The sequence below is a fragment of the Brachypodium distachyon genome, chromosome 1 (assembly GCF_000005505.3).
Source record: "Brachypodium distachyon strain Bd21 chromosome 1, Brachypodium_distachyon_v3.0, whole genome shotgun sequence".
Classification (NCBI taxonomy): Eukaryota; Viridiplantae; Streptophyta; class Magnoliopsida; order Poales; family Poaceae; genus Brachypodium; species Brachypodium distachyon.
The window spans coordinates 41,942,670-41,961,787 of NC_016131.3; the positions used below are offsets into that span (position 1 = coordinate 41,942,670).

General features: G+C 43.2%; 2 long non-coding RNA genes and 1 pseudogene across 2 annotated transcripts; all 3 read left to right on the forward strand.

Moving 5' to 3' along the window:
- The first annotated feature begins 100 nt into the window (after positions 1-100).
- Positions 101-3,560, forward strand: LOC100839263 (annotated as a pseudogene).
- A 1,071-nt stretch (positions 3,561-4,631) lies between these two features.
- On the forward strand, positions 4,632-6,432 carry LOC106865812. Its single transcript, XR_001405130.2, has 3 exons — positions 4,632-5,608; positions 5,702-5,851; positions 5,940-6,432. It is a non-coding gene; the product is annotated as an uncharacterized LOC106865812 (long non-coding RNA).
- Positions 6,433-17,264: 10,832 nt separating this feature from the next.
- LOC106865787 lies at positions 17,265-18,511 on the forward strand. Its single transcript, XR_001405119.2, has 2 exons — positions 17,265-17,397; positions 17,781-18,511. It is a non-coding gene; the product is annotated as an uncharacterized LOC106865787 (long non-coding RNA).
- Positions 18,512-19,118: the final 607 nt, after the last annotated feature.

Below are 19,118 nucleotides of genomic sequence, written 5' to 3' on the forward strand. Positions count from 1 at the left end.
TTAGCGGGTTTATTGGTTGCGTACCAGAAGACGTGTTGGACGGCCCGGTTAGGCGTGGAGACGGCACATGAAGAATTTGGGCTAGTGCTCCTCGGTTTTATTGACTGGAGCAGAGGAGCTGGCATTAATAATTCTTCAGCAGGGGAGAACAACTACCCATATCGCCAGTCTATCCCCTCCGTCGCCGACGAAGCAAACTGCAGCTAGCCCGCTGATTGGCCGTCCGCCGCGCCTCCTCTTCTTGATAAATAGCAGTTGTAGTCACAGATCCGGCTTACCAGACCGCCGTGCTGGGGGTTGTCGTGCCCGATTTAGTCGTTTTGAGGGATCGTGAGCCAACTGCTGCGGCATGTTGAGAAGGCACCGCAAGGGGGATCCATGGGGAAGCTGAGAAGGCCGAGGAGTTGCGAAGGAATATATTTCAGGTAAGTATTTCATTCACATATGGAACGGGGTGTTATCTGATCCGCACTCCATTGACGTCCGACGTTGTTGTGAATGCGATAGTCAGTTTTATGACGGGGTGCTGTATTACGATGCAGGGGGTATGCCGGCTTGCCGGATAGAACCGAGTGTGTGAACAGCGCAGTTAATGGCGGAGCAGGTTATGGAAGAAGCTTTTATCTTATTCAACCACGAAACATCGGTCCTGACCTATCGAATGGCAACGTCGCCCGGGAGGAATCGTTCGATGTTGATGCAGATACAGCAGGAACAAAAAAACACAGGGAGGAGATAACACAACGTGTGGCAGGTAATTGCGATAGCAGACCCCTGGCCAGCTTACAGAAATCCCAAATTTGTGCCGCGCTCGCATTTTGTTTGACTGACTCGATGAATCTGGGTACCCCCTATTTATGTTCTTTAAACCTTTCATCTGCAATGTGATGGATGCTTCGAAATGAAAATAGTAAAATGGAAAGGAATATATAACGGACATAAAAAAAATGCACCGTCTTCCATATGCCCTGACACAGAGCATGTGACGCACTTAGTTGGTGGGTGGATGCTGAAGAAGAAATAGTGAGCACTAACACTGTAGGATCATATGGAAGATCTGGTGCTGTTGTTAGTCATGATCAAACTATGATTTGAACATTTAATTTAACGCGGTGAATATAATTTTAGGGAATCAAAGTTGAATAGACGAATTCAGAAGAGGTTGCCCGGTTTGCTTTGGTAATAATCATCGTGGAAATCTGTCTGAATAAATCCAATGCGCGCATGAAAAAAGGAGAATTCGGCTATTTCTTTCCGTTGTAATTTTGATTGGTTTCCTTACGTGCACCTGGCGTTCCTTGTTATGGCAACGTTGTTCAGTGCTAATCGGGATTGGTCTCAATGCATGTATGACAGGATTCTCGATGGAAACGAACCACAGACCACTGCGTTACGAACTGATGGTGAGCAGGCAGAGGAAAACAGAATGAACAATGGCGTCTGTCATGCGGAAACGAGCATGAAATTTCCCCCAAGAGAAGGTGTCATGAAGATAAATTCTGAAGGCTGGACACGCAGGTGAGAAATACGAAGTGCAGAATAACACGGAAGATGTAAATCTGAAGTGTGCTTAGTACAATGAGCATTTACTTGTACTTTTCTACCACACGGTTGTAGGGTCAGGATCGGTGCAGCGCCAGATGAGCGAGAGATGAATCCTGAACGGATTAGTGCTCTGGAAAATTCAATAAAGAACTACGCAGAGAGGAAGAGCAATACAGTAGTTAATCCTATGGTGGGAACTTCGTTCGACAGCCTGGAAGTCGCATACGACTTTTATAACCTGTATTCATGGGAAGTAGGGTTTGGCATCAAATATGCGAAATGCAGGTTGAACGTTCACCTGAAAAAATGTATGCAGGAGATCGTTTGCGGCTGTGCGGTAAGTTGGTACAATGATTTGGTGTGTTTTTAGATTATAAATTTTTGTGTTTGGAGGAACTATATTCGTACACAAGTATCCGTCATGATAAGGTGATTATGGATGAGGTCTTATTTTTACGTCAATTTTCTTCTTTTGGTCAGGGGAAACCATTGCATGAGAATAGCAGGTCCGCTAGGTGTGGCTGTCAGGCATTGATCCGATTGCTGAGATCGTAGGACAAGGGCTGGTACATATGTGAGCATAGGGATCAACACAACCATGCACCGTCGAAGACTTGCGGTGACAAGCTTCATTGGCAATCACATAGGCACATCCATCGTTACACTAAACAGCTTGTGAAGCAGCTACGGGAGAACAACATCAGCCTTGGGAAGGTGTACAGTATCATTGGTAGTTTCTTTGGAAGCATGGACCGTATACCTTTTACCAAGAGATCTCTGAAGACGCTATGCGGGAAGATCAGCCGCGAGCAATTGGACAATGATGCAGCAAAGACATTGGACATGTTCAGCAAGATGCTGGAGGCAGACCCTGATTTCAAATACACGGTGCAGGTTGAAGATGATAGCAGAATAAAGAACCTGATGTGGACATCAGGGAAGAGCATGGACCAGTACATATGTTTCGGAGATGTGATAGCTTTTGATACCACATACGGGACAAACCTCTATGACATGCCTTTCGGACTTTTCGTTGCTGTCAACAACCATTTCCAGAGCATAATATTAGGTGGAGTACTAATGAGGGATGAGAAGGTGGAGAGTTTTAAATGGGTGTTCGCCGAGTTCATGAGGATGATTGGTGAGAAGGACCGTCACCCGAACACAATACTAACAGGTACGGAATTCGATATTGTGATCCAACGAAACATTTGGAAACTCTTATAATGTAATTGTAGACCAGATTTTTCAGACTTGATAATGTACGGTCAATAATTATTCATTCCATCATTCAGACCAGGCTAGGTCGATGGAGGTTGCAATTGCTGAAGTTTTGCCGAATATGAAGCACCATTGGTGCAAGTGGCATGTGCTCAAGAAGGCTAAAGAGTCATTGCGGGCTTTGTACGGTAAGAAGAGTGAGTTCAGGACTGAGTTCCACAGGTTGGTTAACCTCATGTGCACAGAGGAGGAGTTCGAGAAGTGCTGGGCAGAGATGCTGGAGAAATATGGCCTCCAGAAGCAACCCTATCTTACTCAGATATATGAGGTAAGGCGTAAATGGGCAAAACCTTATTTCAGGGAAATTTTCTGTGCAAAGATGACGAGCACACAAAGGAGCGAGAGCGCAAACCATGTCCTAAAGACTTATGTCCCACCAGGATGCCCAATGCACCTATTTGTGAAGCAGTACGAGAAGCTTCGGTTCGACCGTGATTCAAAAGAGATCTATCAGGAAAAAAGGACTTCGCTGGTAAGCATGGAGACCCCTCTAAAAAAATATTAATAGACTAACTTACGTAGCATTTGGATGCAAACGGGGACATATATGGAATGATCGTAACAATAAGTCTTTGACATTGTCAGCACGACTTAACCATATGTCAAACTAATATGTGTGCATTGTGATGCCGAGTGGTGTCGTGTTGCGGGCAAATTTACCAATTGAGGTGCACGCTAGCAAGGTGTATACTAGGACTATGTTTGAGCAATTTGGTCAGACTCTTTTCAAGTCAGGGCAGTACGTCCCGGAAGAGATGGAGGCAGGGAGCAAATTCATTGTTCATCGCGCAAGTCATGTCTTCACAGAGAAATGGATCAAGAGTATATATCGAGTACAGGTCGATGAAGGTGAAGGCTTGTTCAAATGCGAGTGTGCAAGGTTCGAGCATTGCGTCATGCCTTGTTGCCACCAACTTAAGGTAGGTTCATACCTATGTCGCCCAATAATTTAAGGCATAAGCTTGCAGTTTTTTTTCCTTCTTTTGGGGTGGGGAGTCAAGTGGGCTGATTTAATAAGACTGTGTGCCTGTTGCGATCGCGAACCTATAAGATAACAATTTTAGGATTGGTACAATTGTAACAGTTTTCTCATTACGTATAAAAATTCCATGTAGGTCCTGCTGTACCTTGACTACATGGAAATACCTAAAACATTGATAATGAAAAGATGGACGAGGGATGCTACGGACATCTTGCCACCACACCTGAGGAGTTACGAAAGGGAGCACGGGAGACCACGAGCAGTGACATACAGGCACTCGCATCTTGCTCTGGCAGCTTTCGAGGTTGTACGGATGGGAGATTCGAACACGACTGCGTATGAAAAGGCAATCGAAGGAATGGTCAACTTGAAGAAGAGCCTAGAGCCTTTGAGCGTTACCCATGATGGACTCGGCTTGGCCGACAGGGAACATTCGACGGCAATGAAATAATGGTGATGCGGGAGAGAATGTTTCCCAATTAGCAGAAAAAAATAACAGCGCACCGGAGAATGTCGTTGAGACTGAAAATGTGGATGGCCGTGTTGGGGATTCAATGTTTGGCGATTGTGGCCATGACCCAGGCGGCATGCAGATGCCGGGCCAGAAGAGGCCTCGTGGGAAGCCAAGCAATGGCCGTGATAAGCCACCGTACGAAAAGGTGAGTAAGAGGAGCAGGTTCTGTTCTGTGTGCCGTTCAGCCGGACATAAGAGCACAACATGTCCCAAGCGTAGTAACATTCAGAAGATCCCTAGACGTCAACCAAAGTGCTCGAACTGTGGAGTGACTGGACACCGTAAGAACATCTGCGGAAACCCAAAGATCCTGTTGTCGTGACGAGACGATTTTTTTGAACTATCTTGAGGAACATAGCATTCAGAGGTAGTATTTAGTATCTGTCTCCGGATTAATATTTTTTGTACTTTCCCATTTTTCTAAATAAATGGTAAGGACTGTCTAAAATTTGTACCGTCCAATTAGATTGCTATTGGAATTCCTATGTTACCGAAAGATTTCTAAAACAATTAATATAACATGCTGTAATATATGTGTGCGTGAGGTGTGTAAGAGATGTGGAAATCTTATTTGGAGTTGGAATATTTGTTGATTCGTTGAAAGGACCGTAGTGCTGCTAACGGAACCATTTGCTTGGAGACTGTAATTAGTGCATGTTTATTTTCAGCTTTAGTTACCCAATTCAATAATGCAAAATGTGCTGTGACCGAAATAATCATTCGGTGGTGTTGTCATCCGAAAAGTTAGACTTGCGGCACATCCTGAAATGTTATGGAGATTCGGACTTAAAAAAAAAAGGGAACTGAAACTGCGAGATAACATTAGTAATCATCGATTGTAAAAAAAAAACGGAATATCAATAAAGACAGTGGGATTATTATTGGCGGCTTATTGGACAGATAGTTGCGGACGTATTTTACTGGTAAGAGCGATGTGCAGTGCTAAGTTGGGATATTTAATCCTTACGTAAGAGGATAGGTGTCGATTCCCTGGTGCGCAAAAAAATAATGAGGTAGAACTCGGGATTGTCCGAGTGATGTGACCTGGAACGTAAATGTGAAAAACTACGGGGGTATTTTTGGGAGAAAAAAGATGTGAAACTGCTTTGCAGGTCTATAAATGTGGCTCACCCTATCGGTTGTGGAGGAACCAAGGGAGGGTGTACAATAGAGAAACATAAGAGGAGTTTGATTCTTGTCTCGCCTGGTCTGAAGAGGTCATGTCATCAGGCACGGAATGGAGCAGCGGCACCGGTGAGTACGAAGGCTACATCCCAGTTGTGACGGTGAGTTGTGCATAAACTGAAATTAGGTTATCCGGTTCAAACAAATCAGATTGAGCGTTTTTCAAAACAAACTTGTGGTACACACAATCACAGGATGCAAGGATCCGTTGGAGAAGTGATCCTTCTTTCGAGGGACCGGAGACTGTGTATACTGTCGATTACCATTGCGGAAAGCAGGTTGTGCGGTATGTGGCCTTTGAAGGAGGAAATGTCGGCAGAAGGTTCTTTGGTTGCGCCGAAGAGGTGAAGAACGTTATATACTGTTTTTCCCGTTGCTTATACGTCGTAGATCTGATATACTGACGGTAATATTTCATACCTGTCCGACAAGGACCATCGCGATGCAGTTACGTAATGTGGGTGGATCAAGCTTGGGGTGGAGAGCTTCAGAGATCCATAAAGAGGATGTGGGAAATGATGGACGAAAAGGAAATCGAGAAGACGGATGCAGTAGAAGCGCTGAAGATGGAGATGGACGCTCTGAAACAATGCCATGATCAGGAAAATTCCGAGTTACTGTATGCGCAGGTGTGCAAGGACTGCAGGGTCTGTAAACTGCGACAGGAGGTTGCGATATACAAGATTATTGTCGCCACGTTGTTTGTGGTCGCGTCCGCAGCGGTGTACGCGGTGTTCAAATTTTAATATTCAGTGTGAGAAACTGCGATTTAGGTCGTCGTAATTCTTGAATTTAATGTGTGCGATGGTAGTTGTAATATCAAACTTCAGACGTAAACAAAAGGATGATGTGTGTGGCATCGTCGGAAGTAATGGGTTTGTTGGTTCGTGCTGAACACGTATGAGGATTACAAACTTTCTCTTGAGTACCTTTCGGTGCCTTGCGTACTGTACAATATTATTTACAACGTATTGAAATGAGCAGGCGGAGATGAGAAGGTAAATGATAACATGTCCGGCATCTTGACTGTATTACAATTGAACACCCTGGGTTCGTCGATACGCAAGAAATGGTTCAAATGGGTATGCCGCTGATAAGGACATCCCAACTAATGATACAACCATAGCCCTTACAGCATCTACACCTCAAGTACCGGAGATACATGGACCAATTACTAGAGCTTGTGCACGACAACTAAGTTATCGGGTACTTTCGTTTCTCGGTATTTCATTTATAATGAGAATATGCTGCTGCCTAAAATGGGTTTTTTTATGTGTTTTAAGACTGAAGGACTTAGCTTGGACCTCAACGATCAGCGTTGGATAGCAAACCATGGAGGTGACAGCAAAGTGGCGGGAACTAACTCAAGTGATGATTTCAGAACATTGAAACCGCCATAATGTTTTCGTTTTGTTTTAGGAGGATTCCTAGGCCGTTTCGGAGTCTCTCAAGGGCCTGGTCGAAAACCACCTAGTTCCCCTCCTATTTATACCCCATGAGCCCCCCCATGGAGCCTTGGGTTTTGATTAGATAAAGTTTAGCCTTTGCTACTTTCGTGACCACCTGTTTTACCGTCATCAAGACTCCAACTATATTGAGTATTCAGATTCGTGAACCTTCATATCTCCTATTCGCAATTTCAGATTGCTTTTCATCTTATTCTTGCTTGTTCTTCGATTGCTTGCAGGAACAAAGACCTTCGTGGTCAGGTTGATCGTGCCCCCGCGGGATCAATAACCTTCTAGAGTTGGTGTATCGATCGCTAAGGCACTGCCTCCTAAGTTGTAGTCGGATCGTCAAGGTCACCTCCTACCAAATCGATAATTAGGTATCTCATCGAAAGATCGGAACACCCTCGAGGCTATCACGCGGTATCAGAGCTTAAGGTTGCTCGGTGAGATCTTTCAATTTATCCCTAGTTTAGATCTGTTTTTTTACCTATCATCAAGAAAAAGCCGAAAAAAATTAGATTAGTTACCTTGTCCTAGAACCAATCCGAGCCTTGCAATTTTCACATTAGTTTTGCATTGTTGAATCTTTGCTGCATTAATCGTGTCGAGTTGCTAGATTAGATTGGATCGTTTTTCAGATTTTTTCTACTAGATTGAACTTGTTTTTGTCTTTTGATTTCGTGTGACGCAGGCTTTCCATCAATCTTCCGCCGCCAAACTTCCTGCCACACCACCGCCATAATCTCCCGCCGCCACCATATCTTCCACCGAGTCCCTCATCGAGTCCTACACCGAGTCCCTCTTCGAGTCCTACATCGAGACGGCAAGTTACAGTTTTCAGCCGCGAGTTCAAGTCCGAGTCCAATCAAGAGTGCTTTTGGAAAGTGTTTCATAATAGATCAAATTTTGTTTAGAGATCAAGTTGTTCGGAAAGTTGTGAAAAAAAGAAAGAAAAGAAAAAAAAAGAAAAGAAAGAAAGAAAAAAAAAAAAAAAGAGAAAGAGTTTGAGTCAGTTTCGGACCCGAGTCCAAGTAGAATTAGAGTTTCGGGTGGGTTTGACCCGTGTTCACTAAAACGGGCGTATCTTTTGCATACGAAGTCGGATTTGGATGTTCCAGGACTTTTCGGAAAGCTCTCGACGAGGCGCATCCTCTAAAATTAATAGCTCCTTGACCCTCAAATTCGGCCTCTAAGGTGGACTTTTTGAGCTCCGAAGTTTCTGCACCCGTTTTTCGGCACCGGGGCAGCGCAGTATATCTCAGTTTTCTCCACCGTCCGACCTCCGTTTCAAGTGATCTTACACTTGTTGGAAAACTTGTTTTGATACGCTTCTAACCCATATTTTCTCATATTTTTATGAGTTTTCCTTACTACAGCCTTTGCTATTCTCCTACAGACCGACATGCAACTTTCCAGTCTTAACTTCTTTTGCGTGAGTTTCTGGGGGTAAAAAAAAAGAAAAAAAATAGAAAAGAATAAGAAGCCAAACGGAAGGCCACAAAAAGAAAAAAAAAGAAAAAAAAATATTCCCCAGAGATTTACTTGTTTTACCTTTCATTTGATCTTTCCTTTCTACCTTTTTCAGTATCTAAGCTTAGTTAATTTCTGTAATTCGTTCTTATCGACTCCAGCAGTTAGGATTAGCATTTTTGAACATATTTTCAACTTTGCATTGATGATTTGATTATTTGCTTTTCCTAACTACTCACATAAGCCTCCAAGCTCCACAGATTCTACACCTAGGTTGGTTTGCCTCGAGGCATCGATACATTAATCTTCGGAGGGCTTGTTCTCGCCGCTGGCCATCACCTTCCTGTTTGCTGGGTAAGAACGAGTAAGAACTTGATTAAAAGTTGATTGTAGTGATGTTTGGAACCCCACATCCTAGTAGTGCATAGGACTTTTCCTTGTGATTTGTTTCTTGTTTTCTCCTAACGATGACAGGTTCTGACGATGATTTACAAGGCCACTCTCCACGCACAAAGGGCATTATTTTACATTTTGATGGCAAGCTTAGGCTCCGTAACGAGGAGCTGGATGAGGACGTTCGGGTTGCGAATGAGAGACTTGGAACCTTGGAGAGCGCGCAAATTGAAACAAATACCAAGCTGACATCTTTACAGAATTCTGTTGCTACCATTAGTATTTCTCTGGCAGAAATCATGACGCAACTGGCGGCACTTGCTGCAACGACCATCGCTACACCGGGAGGAAACAATACACACAACCAACGGACTGCTAATAACGGTACCTTCGCAAGCGAGGTTGAGGAGAACGACGACGACTACTCCGTGGATACGGAACAAGACGGGGCCGTAAACCATCACAACGACCGTGATCATCGCCGAACTCGTTTCAACCGCCGAGGTATGGGACCGACACGACCTCAAAGAGAGGAACATGACTCGCTGCATTTTATTAAACTTAAGGTTCCTCCTTTTGATGGAAAATATGACCTTGATACTTACCTTACATGGGAATTAGAATTGAGTCAAAAATTTACTTGCCATGATTTTCCTGCTAATAAGAGGGTTAGGGCTGCTACTAGTGAGTTTACTGATTTTGCTTCTATTTGGTGGCATGAGTATTGTATTGCACATCCTAACGCTATACCACCAACATGGGATGATTTGAAAAGAATTATGCATGCTAGATATGTTCCTTCATACTATTCGCGTGACTTGTTAAAGAAACTATAACAATTAAGACAAGATAGTAATTATGTCCAAGATTATTATCAAGAAATGCAAAAGAACATGTTACGTTGTGGTTTAGTTGGGAATGAGGAAGCTGCTATGGCTAGATTCTTTTGTGGTTTAAATCGTGAAATTGCTGACATTGTTGATTATAAGGAGTATAATTCTATCAATCGCTTGTTTCACATTGCTTGCAAAGCTGAAAGGGAAGTGCAGGGATGACACGCGAACGCGCGGACTAACTTTTTTGCAGGTCGTACCTCCTCATGGGCAGCACGCAGCCCCGCTGCCCCTTCCACACGCCCAGCTGCACCCCCTACACGTCCATCTGTTCCGACTATTTCCACCAACAAGCAAAGTACCTCTACACCTACATCCGCAAAGGTTGGACCAGCAGCAACAAGAAATACACCCGCTGTCTCTGCACAAAGTTCAGCAGCGTCCGTTGCTTCCACCAGACGGACCGGAGATAACCAATGTCGTAGGTGCAAAGGATACAGGCATTTTCAGCAGGACTGTCCAACCAAACGCGTTATGATCATACGTGAAGATGGAGTATATGATTCAGCCAGTGATTTTGACGAAGCTACCTATGCTCTCATTGCCGAGGAAGAGCAAGAAGACCCCGCTGCCCACCATGACGAGGAGTTAATGGGAGCTGAAGCCGCTGATCAGTACTTGAGTTTGATTGCACAACGCACCTTGAGCATCCAAATGAGCCACGACGAACAAAATCAGCGGCATAACTTGTTCCAAACAAAAGGGTCATCAAGGAGCGCGCTGTTCGTATCATCATAGATGGGGGAAGTTGCAATAATTTGGCCAGCATGGAGATGGTGGAAAAACTTGTTCTTACCACCAGACTGCACCCCCACCCTTACTACATTCAATGGTTTAACAACAGCGGTAAGCTCAAGGTAACTAGAACAGTCCGTGCACACTTTACTATTGGTACATATTCTGATTTTGTGGATTGTGATGTGGTACCTATGCAAGCATGTTCTATGTTACTCGGTCGTCCATGGCAATATGATACAGATTCTGTTCATCATGGTAGAACTAATCATTATTCTTTTATGCATGCTGGTAAGAAAATTGGTTTGAAACCTATGACTCCTGAACAAATTGTGAGAGATGATCTTGCTAGAGCTAGTAGAGCAAAGAGCAAAGAGAAGGATAAGAGTGAGAACCAGAATGTCGCTAAAGAATTTAAGCACCAAGCGTCTACTAGCAAAATCTGAATCGAAACATGTTAATGAAATTAAATTGAAAGGTGCATGCTTGCTTGCAAGTAAATCTGATATTTCTGAGTTAGATGCGAATAATTCTGTTTGCTATGCATTCATTTGCAAAGAGGCTTTATTTTCATTTGAGGATATGCCTCCCTCTTTGCCCCCTACTGTTACTCACGTTTTGCAGGAGTATTCCGACGTCTTTCCACAAGATGTTCCACCAGGATTACCACCTATTCGAGGGATTGAACATCCAATTGATTTAATTCCTGGTGCTTCGCTGCCCAACCGTGCGCCCTACCATACCAATCCAGAGGAGACGAAGGAGATTCAACGACAAGTTCAAGAATTGCTCGACAAAGGTTATTTTCGTGAATCCCTTAGTCCTTGTGCTGTTCCTGTTATTTTGGTACCAAAGAAAGATGGTTCTTGGCGTATGTGTGTTGATTGTAGAGCTATTAATAACATTACTATTCGCTATCGTCACCCAATTCCTAGACTTGATGATATGTTAGATGAATTAAGTGGTTCTACCGTGTTCTCTAAAGTTGATTTACGTAGTGGTTACCACCAAATTCGAATGAAATTAGGTGATGAATGGAAAACAGCATTTAAAACTAAGTTTGGACTATATGAGTGGTTAGTCATGCCTTTCGGTCTTACTAACGCACCTAGCACTTTCATGCGGTTAATGAACGAAGTTTTACGTGCTTTCATAGGACGATTTGTGGTGGTTTATTTTGATGATATATTGATTTACAGCAGCTCTTTAGAAGACCACTTGAATCATTTACATGTTGTTTTTGATGTTTTGAGAGATGCACGTTTGTTTGGTAACCTTGAGAAGTGCACCTTTTGCACCGATCGAGTTTCGTTTCTTGGCTATGTTGTCACTCCACAGGGCATAGAAGTTGATAAGGCCAAGATCGACGCTATTCAAAGCTGCCCAACTCCAACAACAGTCACCCAAGTGAGGAGCTTTCTTGGACTCACTGGGCTTCATCGCCGCTTTGTAAAGGATTTCAGGACCCTTTTTGCACTGCTTAATGAGCTCACAAAGAAGGACGTTCCATATGTATGGGGCGCTGCACAAGAAGAAGCTTTTCTCATATTGAAAGATAAGTTGACACATGCTCCTTTACTCCAACTTCCTGATTTTAATAAGACTTTTGAGTTGGAGTGTGATGCTAGTGGAATCGGTTTAGGAGGTGTGTTGTTACAAGATGGAAAACCTGTTGCATACTTTAGTGAAAAATTGAGTGGGCCTAGTCTGAATTATTCTACTTATGATAAGGAATTATATGCTCTCGTTCGGACTTTAGAAACATGGCAACATTATTTATGGCCCAAAGAATTTTTTATACATTCTGATCATGAATCTTTGAAGCATATTCGTAGTCAAGCAAAGGTGAACCGTCGTCATGCTAAATGGGTTGAATTTATTGAGTCTTTTCCGTATGTTACTAAACATAAGAAGGGTAAAGGTAATGTTATTGCTGATGCGTTATCACGTCGTTATACCTTGTTATCTCAGCTTGATTTTCGGATATTTGGATTGGAGACTATAAAAGAACAATATGAACATGATGCAGATTTTAAGGATGTTTTGCAGCATTGTAAAGAGGGCAGAACATGGAACAAGTTCGTCATTAATGATGGATTTGTGTTCCGTGCTAACAAGCTATGCATCCCAGATAGCTCCGTTCGTCTTTTGTTGTTATAGGAGGCACATGGAGGAGAGTTGATGGGTCACTTCGGCATGAAGAAGACCGAAGATGTGCTCGCTGATCATTTCTTTTGGCCTCGGATGAGACGGGATGTTGAGAGATTTATCGCTCGCTGCACTACATGTCAAAAAGCTAAGTCACGACTCAATCCTCATGGTTTATATATGCCTCTCCCTGTTCCTAATGTTCCTTGCGAAGATATATCAATGGATTTTGTTTTGGAATTGCCTCGAACTAAGAAGGGGAGGGATAGCATATTTGTTGTTGTTGATAGATTTTCTAAGATGGCACATTTTATACCTTGTCATAAGAGCGATGATGCTACAAATGTTGTTAATTTATTCTTTCGTGAAATTGTTCACTTGCATGGTGTGCCCAATACTATAGTTTCAGATCGTGACACAAAATTTCTTAGCCACTTTTGGAGATGTTTATGGGCTAAGTTGGGGACTAAATTGCTTTTTAGTACTACATGTCATCCCCAAATAGATGGACAAACTGAAGTTGTTAATAGAACATTATCTACTATGGTTAAGGCTGTTTTAAAGAACAACTTCAAAATGTGGGAAGAATGTTTATCTCATATTGAATTTGCTTATAATCGTTCACTGCATTCAACCACAAAATTGTGCCCTTTTGAAATTGTTTATGGTTTTATACCTCGTGCACCAATTGATTTGTTACCTTTGCCAACTTCTGAAAAATTTAACTTTGATGCTAAAGAACGTGCTGAACTTATAATAAAAATGCATGAGACGACTAAAAAGAACATTGAGCGTATGAATTCTAAGTATAAACTTGCGGGAGATAAGGGCAGAAAACAAATTGTGTTTGAACCTGGAGATCTTGTTTGGTTGCATTTGCGCAAAGATCGTTTCCCTGATTTGTGCAAGTCTAAGTTAATGCCACGAGCTGATGGGTCCTTTAAGGTGTTAGCGAAAATTAATGATAATGCATATAAACTTGAGCTACTTGCAGATTTTGGGGTTAGTCCCACGTTTAATTTTGTAGATTTGAAGCCTTATTTGGGAGAAGAAGATGAACTACCGTCGAGGACGACTTCGATTCAAGAAGGGGAGGATGATGAGGACATCCCAACTAATGATACAACCACAGCCCCTACAGCACCTACACCTCAAGTACCGGAGATACATGGACCAATTACTAGAGCTCGTGCACGACAACTAAATTATCAGATACTTTCGTTCCTCAGTACTTCATTTAATATTAATGAGAATATGCTGCTGTCTAAGATGGGTTCTTTTATGTGTTTTAGGAATGAAGGACCTAGCTTGGACCTCAAGGATCAACGTTGGACAGCAAACCATGGAGGTGACAGCAAAATGGCGGGAGATAGCTCAAGTGATGATTTCAGAACATTGAAACCGCCATAATGAGAGATGAGAAAAAGGCCGCATCCTCTTCATCAATGGGATTTCAGCCAAGTGGAGGAGTCTCCCTCCAATGGGTATCTATGGGCCAAAAATGAGGGTTATAACCTTACTTTATTGGGCCTATGGCCATGTAATAGGGTCCAGCCAATTTTTAGATGTTTTCATTGTGTTTTAGGAGGATTCCTAGGCCGTTTCGGAGTCCCTCAAGGGCCTGGCCAAAAACCACCTAGTTCCCCTCCTATTTATACCCCATGAGCCCCCCTATGGAGCCTTGGGTTTTGATTAGATAAAGTTTAGCCTTTGCTACTTTCGTGTAATCGCGTGTGTCGGTTAGACCACCTGTTTTACCATCATCAAGACTCCAACTATATTGAGTATTCAGATTCGTGAACCTTCATATCTCCTATTCGCAATTTCAGATTGCTTTTCATCTTATTCTTGCTTGTTCTTCGATTGCTTGCAGGAACAAAGACCTTCGTGGTCAGGTTGATCGTGCCCCAGCGGGATCAATAACCTTCTGGAGTTGATGTATCGATCGCTAAGGCGCTGCCTCCTAGGTTGTAGTCGGATCGTCAAGGTCACCTCCTACCAAATCGATAATTAGGTATCTCATCGAAAGATCGAGACACCCTCGAGTCTATCAGCCGCTGGATTAGGTCGTCACTTGGTACATACGTAGCGAGCTGAAGTTGCAAATCATTACTTATGGATCGGCGTGTGTTGTAGACCGGTTTTTTGAGGTTGTTGCCGGTTGACAAAGGACGTGCTGAGTTTGGATGTGTCGTTCCATTTCCGAAATTTATTAGACTTACAAAATTTCTAACATGGGAAATCATAACTAACATCCAAGAGTGCTACCTATCGAGAAGATGAATAATGATGGAAATGTTGCTATGGTTCGGTGGTATTTGAGATAACGGGAGAGGGGAGTACCGTAAGACAGATCATTTTAGATGAAAACATGGCCATAGGGTAACCAAGGTTTTTGATCTCAACATTCGCAGTAATAGTAACTCCGATCGTGCTTTGAGTACATATAGTACATCATTGAAGAAATGCGCAGAGAAAGGTTGCCTGGCCGGTTGTGTAAGCCGTAGGAGGCCCCCTTCGCACAAGAAAAGAGATCTTTGGTTTGCTTGGGCACTGTATTTTTGCCGTCCGGTCTTGTCGGTGCAGCTATTTTGCTAGGTAGGTTGACTAAGGGGGCTGGGGGGGCGGTAGGGGTGTAGAGTGTGCCGCTGGATCGTCAGTACCGTAGTACAACGCCTGGCATGCACTGCGCAGTCCCATCCGTGCATGCTAGACGTGCATGCACCGGCGGGGGGGCGTTGATGCGAAGTGGCTCATTGATTAGAGGCTGCAGCATCAGGGATAAAATGGATTGTGAATGCATTTCAATGAATCGTAAAAAAGGGGGTACAATAGAAATTGTTCGAAGTAAGAACAAACATTTCGTGCAGGGATTTGTATTAAGTGGGGATGTTTGGTTGGTTACTTGTTAATAATAAGGGGGGTGCATGGAGATAAATGTTTGAGTAATGGATTGCTGTTGGGATGAAGTGTACCGGGAAAGCAATTAATTGGAGTCGATGGAGAATGCTGTTGACGGATAATACATCGTGCTTCGTGCAGCATAATTCTTTGTGAGCAAAAACTGGTGTGTGATGAATATGACAAGACATTCTGAAAAGAATGCTCTTGCTTTCTCCCTTGGACGTGCTTACAGTTGAAGATCACGCGCGGTGCCATCGTGGGCGGGAAAAAAATGTCCCTGCGGCGACTGCAACGTCACGAGCATACCAACTTGATGTTACATTAATTCGTGATGGGAGTTTTGGAGTCAAGTGGACGTCGAGTTTGAATTCCATCAATTCTTATATCCGGGATCAACGGAACGGAGATAATTGAAGTTAGCATCGTGGTTTCATTAGTTGACATTTTTCGAGAAGATTAACCTGAGAACAATGCTGTAAAAGCAGACGATGGGAATGTATGCAGGCAACAAGTTAGACAACGATGAGCGTGAACGGGGTAATAATGTTGGTCAACAACCTGCCCTTTTGAGGTGAATTATGGTGCGGAACAAGTTTTTTTGTATGATTCAATAGCTCCTATTGCAAAGAAGGCATAACGATGGCAACATCTCATGATGGCATTACATGAAGGTAACTGGAAAATGTGTTCGTGGTTAGGAACAAAAAAAAGTTGCACATAACAAATATAAAAAGAGTAGCTTGCAGCGCGAATTTGTTATAGTGGAATCTTTTGCCTGGACTGTGTAAATGCATAATGTTGAAGACGAGAAATGAAGGATGATAATTTGCGTGTTGTCGATAAATAAACTCGTGCAGTCTACAGAAGAAGATCGAACGTATTTGTGTGATTACAACCGGTTTCAACAGCTGTAGAGGGCGAATGGTGGATGTGGATAATAAAAAATGTATTTGGAACATGAACTGATGTTGGAATATGCAAATTAGCATTAATATGATGGAACGATTGTTACAAGGGTATAAGTATTGGATTATGATTACAGCCATTACAGAATGAAAGATAAATTACCGGTGTAACATCTGTAAAAAAAAATTACGTCTGATTTATTATTGATTGCGTAGAGTTAGTTCGTCGCAGTGGCCGTGGGGTGTGATTGCGTTGGTGCTGTGCGTGGAGCGATGGAGCGGGGTGTCTTGTTCTCTGTTGAACCCGCACGTTCTGGTTGTTGCGGAGAGTTGGAATGGGCAAAGCACAGAAGAACAAGATGGAACAAATGGTCCGCAGGGCGAGTATCTCCAAGCCAGGAGAACAAATCTTACTTGTCAGACTTTGCGTGCGCTGCACGGGCTCTGCTTTTCGGAGGCTAGTGTCCGTCTGGTGGTGTAGGGATGGTAGGAAGATGCAGTAGATATCCCATAAATGGGATCTGTCGCGTAAAAAAATAGTTACAGCGGCTTGTTTCGGTTGCAGCGGGCTCAAAAGGAGTCTGTTTTTATTTGTGTTTTTGGAAGATTCATGTCAGAAAAGTTATGACTTTTTTCGCATTAAGAAAATCAACCATCTCCGCTTTTTTTTAGCAGATATATGACAGCGGATGAATATCATTGGGACACATGGTTTTGGACGTATCGTAACGAAGTAGGAGAAATGGTGTGAACGGTCAACAGGGCTCTAGGTGGAAGAAATTGGTGGGCAGCGTAAATCTCACTGACAAGTGGGGCCGCGCTGTGGAAGTAACAGAGTGATATATAAAGGACGAGGGAGGTGGTTTCTCTTCCCACAGAAGCTCCTTGAAGAGGCAAGCCAGTAACAGTAGCGCGTGGGCTCGAAGCTCCATGGTGCTCTAAATCGAAGTCGCCGGATAGAAGAACCAAAGCCTTGGAGCCTTGAGATCAGGTTAGTTCCCCCCGTTGCATTGTATACTAGGAATACTATATACAGTATGTTTCTTAGGGATTTAAATAGATGGGAGAAGCTCTTCATGAATCTTGATTCGAACAGTTCACACGCACTTTCTCTACTGTGTATGTTTGCAAGTCTGGTGGATCGATCTTATGTGTTGATGCATCTACTTTAGACATGTTCTTAGGAACTTTTTGTGGAACACGATTTGTTGTCTATGTCTTTGTTATGGTAAGCGAAACTGTCTTCCCCCCCCCAGAACGATTTTCCTGTCAATGAATCTGTTGATATGTAGGCATTGCAGAAAACAATTAAATGAGGGATATGTATGAAATAAGGATTCTGAAATAATAACTATGTTTCTCCTATTTCTTCAGTTAGAAAGCTCTTCATGAGGAAGCCGTCTATGTCGGGGGGATCAAGGAAGACGCTGGACCGTCGCCGGCTGAACAAATTGAGGAGGAAGAAGGCTGGGCTGGCCGACATTGCCACAGGGTTCTGCATGAATGGTCTGGCTGAAGCTTGCGGCCAGTGGCGAGATGATGTGAAGAAGGAACTAGGCGGAGAAGGATTCGGTTCTATGTTTGACATCAAGCGGCCCCACAGGTTCAGTAGGAAGTTGGCGTTACATCTAATGTTGAAGATGGATCATGCCAGTATGGAGATAGACTTCGGTGATGGCCGAAAATTGAAGCTGACGAAAGAGTACATGGCGCATGCGACTGGGCTCCCGGATAAGGGCGCGAGGGTCGTTGCTCCGAATCCTGAAAGACGCAGGTTGCTTCTGAAGAAGGTACATAGGGTGTTGAAGACGGGGACCAAGGAGACGCAACTACCCTCCATTGAAACGCTAATCAAAAATCTTGAAAGAAGCAAATGAATTGGAGCTAAATCCGTCGAACAAGGCGCGACTGATGACGGTATCCGGGTCTTCAGTGGCGCCGGAGGTGCTGGTTGAGAACCCAGTCAGCAGTTGTGCTCGGCAGCACTTGTACGCTAGACGGGTGCCTGCTGAAGCTGCAGGTAGAAACGTGTAACGAGCTTTTGGTTTTTTTATAATGATGAATTGCAAATAATAGAGAGAAATTAAATTTAATCTCCTTTCGTACTCTGTGTTGTAGACATTTTACATGGATGAAGTGATCCTCCCCAGTACTAGGGTTCGATCTCTGTGCTTACTGTGCTAGTCTCTGGATCGATTCACTAGCACATACAGTTTCATGATGAAATATACAGAAACAAAGGTCAAAAGTACTTTAATTACATCGCATCATCCAGAATTTAAATAGTACTTACAACTTTGCATGACCTTTGGAGCCAGCATAGAACAAATACTGTTTCAACATCATAAAACAATATTTCAAAATACTACAGCGGAAAAGGGTATAACAAAAGGGCCACACTACTCCAAGGTGAGAGCATGTTGGAATGTAAGCACATGACTCATGACAAAACGACGAACCTCACTCATCGTCGGATCCACCTGCATTGTTAATTGCAGTCACTACATGGTCAATACATTTGAATGTATTGGCAAGCTCACTAGAGTCATAAAGGACCTACCAAGTACATGCATGGTTTGGCTATTTTGCATAAAAGCATCATTATTCAAATCCTATCATTTTTAGACAAATAGTTTTGAATTCTATTGGACACGGGGTAGAAACACCCATGCTCCTATTAACCTATGCACATTGAGTAGAAACATCAATGCT